This window comes from Arachis stenosperma, chromosome 4 (genome assembly GCF_014773155.1).
Source record: "Arachis stenosperma cultivar V10309 chromosome 4, arast.V10309.gnm1.PFL2, whole genome shotgun sequence".
NCBI lineage: Eukaryota > Viridiplantae > Streptophyta > Magnoliopsida > Fabales > Fabaceae > Arachis > Arachis stenosperma.
Window position 1 is genome coordinate 16,374,330 of NC_080380.1, and position 10,777 is coordinate 16,385,106.

The window sequence follows — 10,777 nt, forward strand, 5'->3', positions numbered from 1 at the left end:
GGTCATATATGTGATGATGATTATTGATGCCTTGGTGGTATGATGTATGAGAAATATGCATGTTGTGATATATGCTTGATGATTGGTTATGGTTGAATTGTGGGTTGAACTATGTTGATGGTGAGTATGATGTTGCTTGTGTACAATAATGATTTATTGGAATTGGTGTTGTTGAAATTGGCATGAGGAAGAGTATACAATATGTCAATATGTTTGAGTTTGGGCCACTTGGGTGAAGTGGGTTAAAACGATGAGATAGTGATTTTGTAAAGTGTGGTAAAGTCTCAATGGTGAGTTGAGGAGGCTTGATGTTGATTTTGATATATTTTAATTGATTTCAAAGAAAAGGGATGAAATTGGCATGTTTTGATAGATTTTGAAAAGAGTTGGAAATAGCCTGTTTTGAAAATGGCACTTGGTGGTTTTGTATGAAAATATGGTTTTTGGGCATACTTTGGCGGGACATAACTTGGACTACGGATCTCTTTTCTGTACCAAATCTGTTTAGAAATGTAATTGGATTCGGGATGTTCATGCCGTTCGAAGAACAGGTGAAAAACGATTTAAAATGAGGAAGTTATGTCCGTCGGAAGATTAGGGTTTAAATCTGTGAATTCTGCAGCTTTTAACTTAGAAATTTTTTAGCAGAATGACCCCTTGCGCGTGGGCGCACCTGGCGCGTACGCGCCGTTTTTCCAGAAAACGCCATCCATGCGTGCGCGTGATGTGCGCGGGCGTGCCGATTGTGCTGCACCCAATGCCCGGCCATCTTCCAGAGAGTTGTGCCATAACTGTGCCAGTTTTGTGCCTGGGGCACGAGAGTACCCACACGTACGCGTGGTTGACGCGTGCGCGCCGTTTGGCTATTTTTCAATCCACGCGTTAGCGTGCGTGACGCTTACGCGTCGATGAATTTTCGAGGCCATCCACGCGTGCGCGTGGAATGCGCGTACGCGTGGCCCTGTTTTCATCCCAAAGTTGATTTTTGAAGTTTTAAAAGCCAAATCTCATACTTCTAAGCCTCCGATCTCACCACTTATGTCTTAAATCATTATGATATGCCTAGCTATTAGAAAAGGAGCTAGTGAATGTGGTAACTTGCGAGTGAAGCAAAGGAAAAATGAATGATTAATGAGGATCAAGCATGATTATGTGAGAGGCGGAGGATGGTGGTGGAAGTGCTTGTTATGCCATGGGCTGAAAAGCTGTGAATGATAATGAAACGGCTGGTTATGGACTTAACCGTGAGCCGGGTGGCTGGTTATGGATTTAACTGTGAGCCGGATGGCTGGATTATTGCCGTGTTACGGCGGAGCCATGTTTATGGCTATGTATAAATGCATATATATGCTGTTAAATGAATTGTGAATGTTGCACCTCCATTATCGGAGATGAGAGTTTCCCTGGGAGAAAGCAGTGGCTAGCCACCACGTGCTCCAGGTCGAGACTTGAAGCTCTTTTGACCCTATGTCGTCAGGGTGGCCGGGCACTGTGAAATTCCCGGACGAGCTCACCCCCAAAAATATTCACCCGTGATGGTGATGGATAAATATTCACCAGTGATGGTGATGGATAAATATTCACCAGTGAGGGTGATGGATATGGATCATGATTATGATCAAGTTTATTTTGAGTATGACTCAAGTTGGGGAGACACGACAGAGGGACAGTCCAATGGTTAACTGCCAGGACTTGTCGGGTTGGCTCTATAACCGACAGATGATATCATCAGCCACTAGGGACAGGCATTCATCATATGCATACTATGTGAATTGTTTGAGATTGCCTATTTGACTGCATATTACTTGCTAATTGTCTAACTGCCTTATTTGTTCCTATTTGTATATTTCTTGTCTGGTATAACTGTGTTTGCTACATTATACTCCTGCTGGTGGTTGGGAGGTGAGAAGGAATTGGAAAGGGAAGTATTAGTTAGACTGAAGAATCTTTAGTCAGATGCCCTTATATGGTTTAGCTTGTTTATAAGCTTTGAATTATCTGAAGGAAGTTCTAGGATTGCCTTCGGCTTTCCTCTATTATTATGTATTATATATGTGGAAGCTGTTACCATGCTGGGGACCTCTGGTTCTCACCCATGCGGATTTTGTGGTTTTCAGATGCAGGACGTGAGGTTTCCCGCTGAGACATGCTGGAGACTTCTAGATTCGCGAAGATCCTTTGTTCTCGGGACTATGTTTTGGTTTATATGTTTTGCTTAGATACTTTTATCTCCATTGAATAATACAAACTGTGATGACTCCTCTTATGGGAGATTTTGGAGAATAGGTTTTATGTATTTGTGTCCCTTTGGGTTTCCTTTGGGGTTTTTCTTATTTTATCATATGTATATATTGCTATGCTCGGATCGGTTATCTTCGCAGCCGGATTTTGAGTCTTAATATTCCTGTTTTTGACACTCCTTTGTATATATATAATCTCGCATTGGTTATTCATGTTCGTTACGTTATCGGTCGGAGTGTTGCATTTTTGAGTTGCGATTTTTGTTTACCCCTTTTTCTATAAAGGCTCCTAGTTATAATCAATCATTCATACTACTATACGTACTAAATTTTTATTTTAGAGGTCGTAATACCTTGCCATCTCTGAATTATGACTTAAGCATAAGACTCTGCATGGTAGGGTGTTACATCTTCTATAGGATCTTGCATTATATCTCTTGGAAAGGAATTTGCTTGTTCTTCTTCCTCGGATTTGGTAATTAGCTGCACATAATTCTCTACATTTTTGACACTCGTCTTTATATCATGTTTGAATTCTTTCATGAGAACCTCAAGATCTGATGGTATTTGAGATGATTAAGGAGATGGTGGCTCTTGATATGCATAAGAAGGAGATGATAGTTCTTGATAAGTGTAAAAAGAGGATGGTTCTTGGTATGAATAGGGAGATGGTGGCTCTTGATATGGGTAGAAGGATGATGGTTCTTGATATGGATAGAGAGGTGGTGGTTCTTGGTATGAATATGGAGATGGTAGTTCTTGATATGAATATAGAGGTGGTGGCTCTTGATAGTTGGAACATGGAGCATTGAGGTTTCTTTGGTTTTGACTTTGCCAACCAAAATTTGGATAGTTCCTCCATCCACCATAATATGAATCACTACTTGGGTGTGAGTAATAACCCATGTGATCTCTCTCCATTATTTTTCCTTAGCACAAAACATCAAAAAGGATTAAACGCACCATGTGGTAAACAGGAAAGCAAAGAAGAAAGAACAGAATTCTAAGAATTGAAATAAAACTAACTAGAAAATACCAAACTTAATTTCAGAAATTAAGAAAAATATTGGTGCTATTTATTTATTTAAAAATCTTTTTTTTCGAAAAATTTTTTTAAATAAAATTTAAATTAAATTAAAACTAAAATGCCTAATCTAAGCAATCAAACAACTGATAGTTGTTAATCACAGTCAATCCCCGGCAACGGCGCCAAAAACTTAGTGTGATTTTTGCAACCACAAACTAACCGGAAAGTGCACCGGGTCGTACCAAATAATACCTCAGATGAGTGAGGGTCGATCCCATGAGGATTGATGGATTAAGCAACAATGGTTAAGTGATTTACTTAGTTAGGCAAGTAGAAAAGAGTGTTGGATGTTCAAAGAGCATTAAACAATAATCAAGAATATCAGAATGCAAGCAGTAAAGAAGTTGTGAAATATATATGGAGAAATAGTTAAGGCTTTAGAGTTATCCATTTTCCTGATTGACTTTTCTTATTAACTATTTTAATCATGCAAGATTTAATTCATGGCAAACTATTTGTGACTAGACCCTAATTCCTTAGACCTTCCTAGTCTCCTCTAAAATTCATCAACTAGCAATTCCTTGGTCAATTAATTCCAATTAGAAGGTGATGATCAAATTCCAGTTTATATGCCACAAGAATCCTAATTATCCAAAAATAAGAGGATTATATATCACATATCTCGTTAAATACAAACAATTAGAAAATCAGGATAATATGTTTTCAAGTTGTTGCTCAAGTAAAGAGCTTTTCCAAGTTATACAAGAACTCAATTAGAACATGGGTCATACTTTCGTTCCCCCCAAATTCATAGAATAAAGAACGAAACAATTCTTGAAATATAAATCAAAACATGAATTAAAATAGAAAAGTAATAATGTCAATTCATACAATAGACAGAGCTCCTAACCTTAACAATGGAGATTTAGTTGCTCATGACTCAGAGAAGAAAACTAGGATTCAGGTAAACCTGAAGTGCAGAATGTTATAGAATGCAAAATGTAAATTGGAATAGAATCCCCGAATGGAATCCCCCGAAATCCCCCTAAAGAAGAAAAGTTTCTCCTTTTTATAACTAATCCTAATTAATTTAAAATCTAATATCTAAAATTAAGATAATATCTTTTCCTCTTTTCAAATTCAAATTTGAATCAGAATCAATTAAATAATCCACGCCTTGTAACGTGGGGACCACTTGGCTTCACTGGATCCGCGCCTAACTTGGCAGAGAGCTGCGCCTTACTTGAGTGCCAAAATGTGATCCAGAAATCGCACCCAGCATTTTCTTCATTTTCTGCACGTGGCGCATGTCACGCGTACGCGTCAGTCACGCGTACGCGTTCTGCGTGTCACGCGTATGCGTCCGGTACACGCACACGTGTCGCCATGGAAAGCTTCAAATCACGCGCACGCGTCGCTCCTTGCTGTCATCTCCTTTATTTCTTGTACTACAAAAACTCCATCAAATCTAGTTGAATGCTACCTAAAATAAAAAGAATTGCACAAGACTCAAAGTAGCATCCATAGTGGCTAAAAGACAATTAATTCTTGATTAAACTTAACAATTTAAATGCAAATTCACTAGGAAAAGATGAGAAAGATGCTCACGCATCACATCTACCCAAGAGGTACGTTCTCATATGCCTAGGAAGAACCAAGGAGAGGATCCTAACCTCCCACCATCTCGCATGGAGTGATTTTACAATACCAGGAGGAACAAGGAAGGGGATCCTCACCTTCCTTTATCTCTCTGGGGTCGCACTTTCGAGAAAGAGAGCTCAAGATAAAACAATCATCCAAAGCCATATTTTCATTTCCAGCCGTAAATCAATATTTATCATAGCCATTCGGCTCATAACATAACCCATAACCAGCCAATAATCATTATTAAATACAGCCCTTTGACTCACAGCATACATCGCACTTCCATCATCACCCTCAGCAACTCATACAGTCATCATTAATCATAATTCATCATTACTCTCCCTTTACTTCACCCTCAAGCTATTACTCTTCCTAGTCCCTTCTCATTTCTAGGCCTACTATAAGGCTTTAAGACTTAAAGAGTGAGAATGGAGGCTTAAAAGTCTAAATTCGGCTTTAAAAAACTCAAAATCAACTTTTGCTGAAAACAGGGTCACGCGTGTGTGTCGCCCATGTGCACGCATGGAAGTCAAAAAAACAGAGCGACGCGTGCGCGTTAGTAGGGGTGTCCAAAACTGATCCGAATCGAACTAAATCGACGGACCAAACCGAAAAAATTGAGAACCGAACAAGCCGAAAACCAAAAAAAACTTGTTTTGTTGTTTTTTTGCGGTTCGGTTCGGTTTTCAGTTCTTACCATGAAAACCCTAGCGAACTGAACCAAACCGAGACCTAGTGTGGTACTGCTGCGCGACTGCGTTCCTATCCCTAACCCCTAAATACCCAATCGAAACCTAACCCCCAAATTCCCAATGGAAACCTAACCATGCAACGCACCTCGCACCATATCTCGCCCTCTGCACAGTGCGCACCCAGCCACGGAGCCAGCCAGCAGCCACCCACGTCCTTGAGTTCGAGGCCGGCGGCACCGACGTTCTCCCAAGTCCCACCACCTCGAAGCCTTCCTCCGAATCCCACCGCCGAACAGAGCAAAGATCCTCCACTGCCGGTGCACCACGAATGCGAAAACCCAAATTAACACAGCACCTCGCCACCACCGACTGACCTAATAGGGCAGCACAGCAGACAGCACCCACAATCAACACAGCACCTCGCCACCTCCACCCAGCAGCGTTTCTGGGTTCGGGCCACCCACGATCAACACAGCACCTCCCAGTCTCCCATTATGGAGCCTGATGAGCGGATAATTTGTATACTTTTTGGCATTGTTTTTAGTATGTTTTTAGTATGATCTAGTTAGTTTTTAGTATATTTTTATTAGTTTTTAGTTAAAATTCACTTTTCTGGACTTTACTATGAGTTTGTGTGTTTTTCTGTGATTTCAGGTATTTTCTGGCTGAAATTGAGGGACCTGAGCAAAAATCTGATTCTGAGACTCAAAAGGACTGCAGATGCTGTTGGATTCTGACCTCCCTGCACTCGAAGTGGATTTTCTGGAGCTACAGAAGCCCAATTGGCGCGCTCTCAACGGCGTTGGAAAGTAGACATCCTGGGCTTTCCAGCAATATATAATAGTCCATACTTTGCCCAAGATTTGATGGCCCAAACCGGCGTTCAAAGTCACCTCAAGAAATCCCAGCGTTAAACGCTGGAACTGGCACCCAAATGGGAGTTAAACGCCCAAACTGGCACCAAAGCTGGTGTTTAACTCCAAGAAGAGTCTCTACACGAAATTGCTTCTTTGCTCAGCCGAAGCACACACCAAGTGGGCCCGGAAGAGGATTTTTATGTCATTTACTCATTTCTGTACACCCTAGGCTACTAGTTTTCTTATAAGTAGGACCTTTTACTATGGTATGAAAATCTTTTGATCACTTTTAGATCTCTAGATCATCTTTGGACATTTTAGTTCTTAGATCATTGGGAGGCTGGCCATTCGGCCATGCCTAGACCTTATGCTTATGTATTTTCAACGGTGGAGTTTCTACACACCATAGATTAAGGTGTGGAGCTCTGCTGTACCTCGAGTATTAATGCAATTACTATTGTTCTTTCATTCAAATTCCGCTTGTTCTTTATCCAAGATATCACTTGTTCTTCAACATGATGAAGGTGATGATTGACAACCATCACCATTCTCACCCATGAACAAGGTGACTGACAACCATTCTTGTTCTACAAGCATCTGAGGCTTAGTGAATATCTCTTGGATTCCTGATTGCACGATGCATGGTTGATCGCCTGACAACCGAGTGCTCGCCTGACAAACGAGCCAGCCATTCCGTGAGATCAGAGTCTTCGTGGTATAGGCAAGAACTGATGGCAGCATTCAAGAGAATCCGGAAGGTCTAACCTTGTCTGTGGTATTCTGAGTAGGATTCAATGACTGAATGACTGTGACGTGCTTCAAACCTGTAACCTACTGGGCGTTAGTGACAGAAGCAAAAGAGTTATTCTATTCCGGTAGGGGAGGGAACCAAACCGGTGATTGGCAGCACTGTGACAGAGTGTGTGCATTAGCTTTCACTGCGAGGATGGGAGGTAGCTGCTGACAACAGTGAGACCCTATACGAGCTTGCCATGGAAAGGAGTAAGAAAGGGTTGGATGAAGACAGTAGGAAAGCAGAGAGACGGAAGGGAAGGCATCTTCATACACTTGTCTGAAGCTCTTACACCAATGATATACATAAGTATCACTATCTTTATCTTTTATGTTATTTTCGTTCATCACCATATATATCTGAGTTTGCCTGACTAAGATTTACAAGATGACCATAGCTTGCTTCAATACTAACAATCTCCGTGGGATCGACCCTTACTCACGTAAGGTTTATTACTTGGACGACCCAGTGCACTTGCTGGTTAGTTGTGCGAAGTTGTGTAATGCCATGGTATTGAGCGCACCAAGTTTTTGGAGCCATTACTAGGGATTATGAGAGTTGTGAAAAAGTATAGTTCACAATTTCGCGCACCAAGTTTTTGGCGCCGTTGCCGGGGATTGTTCTAGTTTTGAGCAAGCCTTTGGTAACATCAGTGCCAAGATCCGGCAACAACATCAAATTTTTGGTGTTATTGCCCGGGATTGTTTAGGCTGGACAACTGACGGTTCATCTTGTTGCTTAGATTAGGTATTTTTTTTCGAAATTCTTGAAGATGAATTCTAGAGTTTCATGATGATTTGTTGAAATCTGGCTGGCTGAGAAGCCATGTCTAATCTGATTGGACCGAGGTTTCAACTTACCACCACAAGAGCTTGTTGATTTCGTATCAATCTTGCTTTTGGAGCAGTGATTTGCTAAGGCTTGGCTGACCTTTGGTCATGTCTAGTGTTTTGGACCGAAGCTTTCTTTGGAAGCTTGGCTGGCTGTGAAGCCATGTCTAATTCCTGGACCGGAGTCTTAGACTAGCATTGCACTGATTCCTGGAATTCTCATTAAGAATTTTGATACCTTTTTCCACTTAATTTTCGAAAAACACAAAAAAAAAAAATTTTACAAAATCATAAAAAAAACAAAAAAAGATTTTATGTTTCTTGCTTGAGTCTAGTGTCTCATCTTAAGTTTGGTGTTAATTACATGCATTCATTCATGTGTCTTAAGGATCTTCAAGTAATTCTTGATGATTTCTTGCTCTGATCTTTGAATTCCATTGACTTGAGTATTTTGTGTGTCTCATATGCATTTTCAGTTCATTAGTGTCAGTAGTATACAAACTGCTAAGTTTGGTGTCTTGCATGCATTGTTATTTGATTCTTGTTGCATTTTAATTATTAAAAATCCAAAAATATTTTTAATTTGTGTCTTTTCAAGTCAATGATACAAGGGATTGAAGATTCAGAACATGCTGCAGAGGAATTATACAGAAAAAGCTGAGCATTCAAAAATGCCCAGTGAAGAAGGCAGACTGGCGTTTAAACGCCAGCCAGGGCACCTGGTTGGGCGTTTAACGCCCAAAAAGGTAGCATTTTGGGCGTTAAACGCCAGAATGTATACCATTCTGGGCGTTTAACGCCAGGATGGTGCTAGGGGGAAGATTTTGTTTTCAAATCAATTTTTTTTTTAAGTTTTTCAAAATCAAATCTTTTTCAAATCAAATCTTTTCAATCAAATGTTTTCAAAATTAATTTCTTTCCTTTCAAAGATACTTACTAACAATTAATGATTTGATTGAACATTTTTTGCCTTTTCTGTTAAGGAAGGTTTTATGTTTGAATCATATCTTTTCTTGTTAGGCAAGTCACTAATTTTCCAAATCAAATCTTTTAAAATAATTTTCAAAACATATCTTTTAAAATGGTTTTCAAATCATATCTTCTCAATCACATCTTTTTAAGACAATAACCTTTCAATCATATTTTTTTTTATCATATCTTTTTTTTTTAAACTAGCTTTCAATCAAATCTTTTTAGTTTCTAATTTCAAAATCTTTTTCAAAAATCACTTGACTTCTCTTCCACTTTCAATTTTCGAAAATTATCAATCAAATTTTCAAAATGTTTTCAAAATCTTTTGATTGAATTTTCGAAAATTCTCTTTCCTCCTTCTCACATCCTTCTATTTATGGAGTACCACTCCTTCTAAATGCACAATTCGAACCTTATCTACTTAAAGTTCGAATTCTTCTTCTCCTTCTTCTTTCTATTTCTCTTTTCCTCTGACAATTCAAGGAATCTCTATACTGTGACATAGAGGATTCCACATTTTCTTTTTCTCTTCTCTTTCATATGAGCAGGAGCAGAGACAAAGGCATTCTTGTTGAAGCTGATCCTGAACCCGAGAGGACCTTGAAGAGAAAGCTAAGAGAAGCCAAAGCACAACTCTCTTTAGAGGACCTGACCGAATTCTTCAAGGAAGAAGAACACATGGCAGCCGAAAACAACAACAATGCCAACACTGCAAGGAAGGTGCTGGGTGACTTTACTGCACCTACTCCTGATTTCTATGGGAGAAGCATCTCTATCCCTGCCATTGGAGCAAACAACTTTGAGCTTAAGCCTCAATTAGTTTCTCTAATGCAACAGAATTGCAAGTTCCATGGACTTCCAATGGAAGATCCTCATTAGTTTTTAGCTGAGTTCTTACAAATCTGTGACACAGTCAAGACTAATGGGGTTAACCCTGAGGTCTACAGACTGATGCTATTCCCTTTTGCTGTAAGAGACAGAGCTAGAATATGGTTGGATTCTCAACCTAAAGAAAGCCTGGACTCTTGGGAAAAGCTAGTCAATGCCTTCCTGGCAAAGTTCTTTCCACCACAAAGATGGAGTAAGCTTAGAGTGGAAGTCCAAACCTTCAGACAGAAGGATGGAGAATCCCTCTATGAAGCTTGGGAAAGATACAAACAATTAATCAGAAAATGTCCCTCAGACATGCTTTCTGAATGGAGCATCATAGGAATTTTCTATGATGGTCTCTCTGAACTATCTAAGATGTCCTTGGATAGCTCTGCTGGAGGATCTCTTCATCTGAAAAAGACGCCTGCAGAAGCTCAAGAATTGATTGAAATGGTTGCAAATAACCAATTCATGTACACTTCTGAAAGGAATCCTGTGAACAATGGGACTAGTCAGAAGAAAGGAGTTCTTGAGATTGACACTCTGAATGCCATACTGGCTCAGAACAAGAGATTGACTCAACAAGTCAATTTGATTTCTCAAAGTCTATCTGGAATGCAAAATGCACCTGGCAGTACTAAGGAAGCTTCATCTGAGGAAGAAGCTTATGATCCTGAGAACCCTTCCATGGAAGAGGTGAATTACCTAGGAGAACCCTATGGAAACACCTACAATTCTTCATGGAGAAATCACCCCAATTTCTCATGGAAGAATCAAGAGAGACCTCAACAAGGTTTCAATAACAATAATGGTGGAAGAAACAGGTTTAGCAATGGCAAGCCTTTTCCATCA

The 10,777-nt window shown here is 39.9% G+C and overlaps 1 non-coding gene across 1 annotated transcript; it reads right to left on the bottom strand.

Annotated features, from left to right (window-relative positions):
- Nucleotides 1–10,138: 10,138 nt before the first annotated feature.
- LOC130977542 (small nucleolar RNA R71) lies at nt 10,139–10,246 on the bottom strand. The gene has a single exon (XR_009085230.1). It is a non-coding gene; the product is annotated as a small nucleolar RNA R71 (small nucleolar RNA).
- Nucleotides 10,247–10,777: the final 531 nt, after the last annotated feature.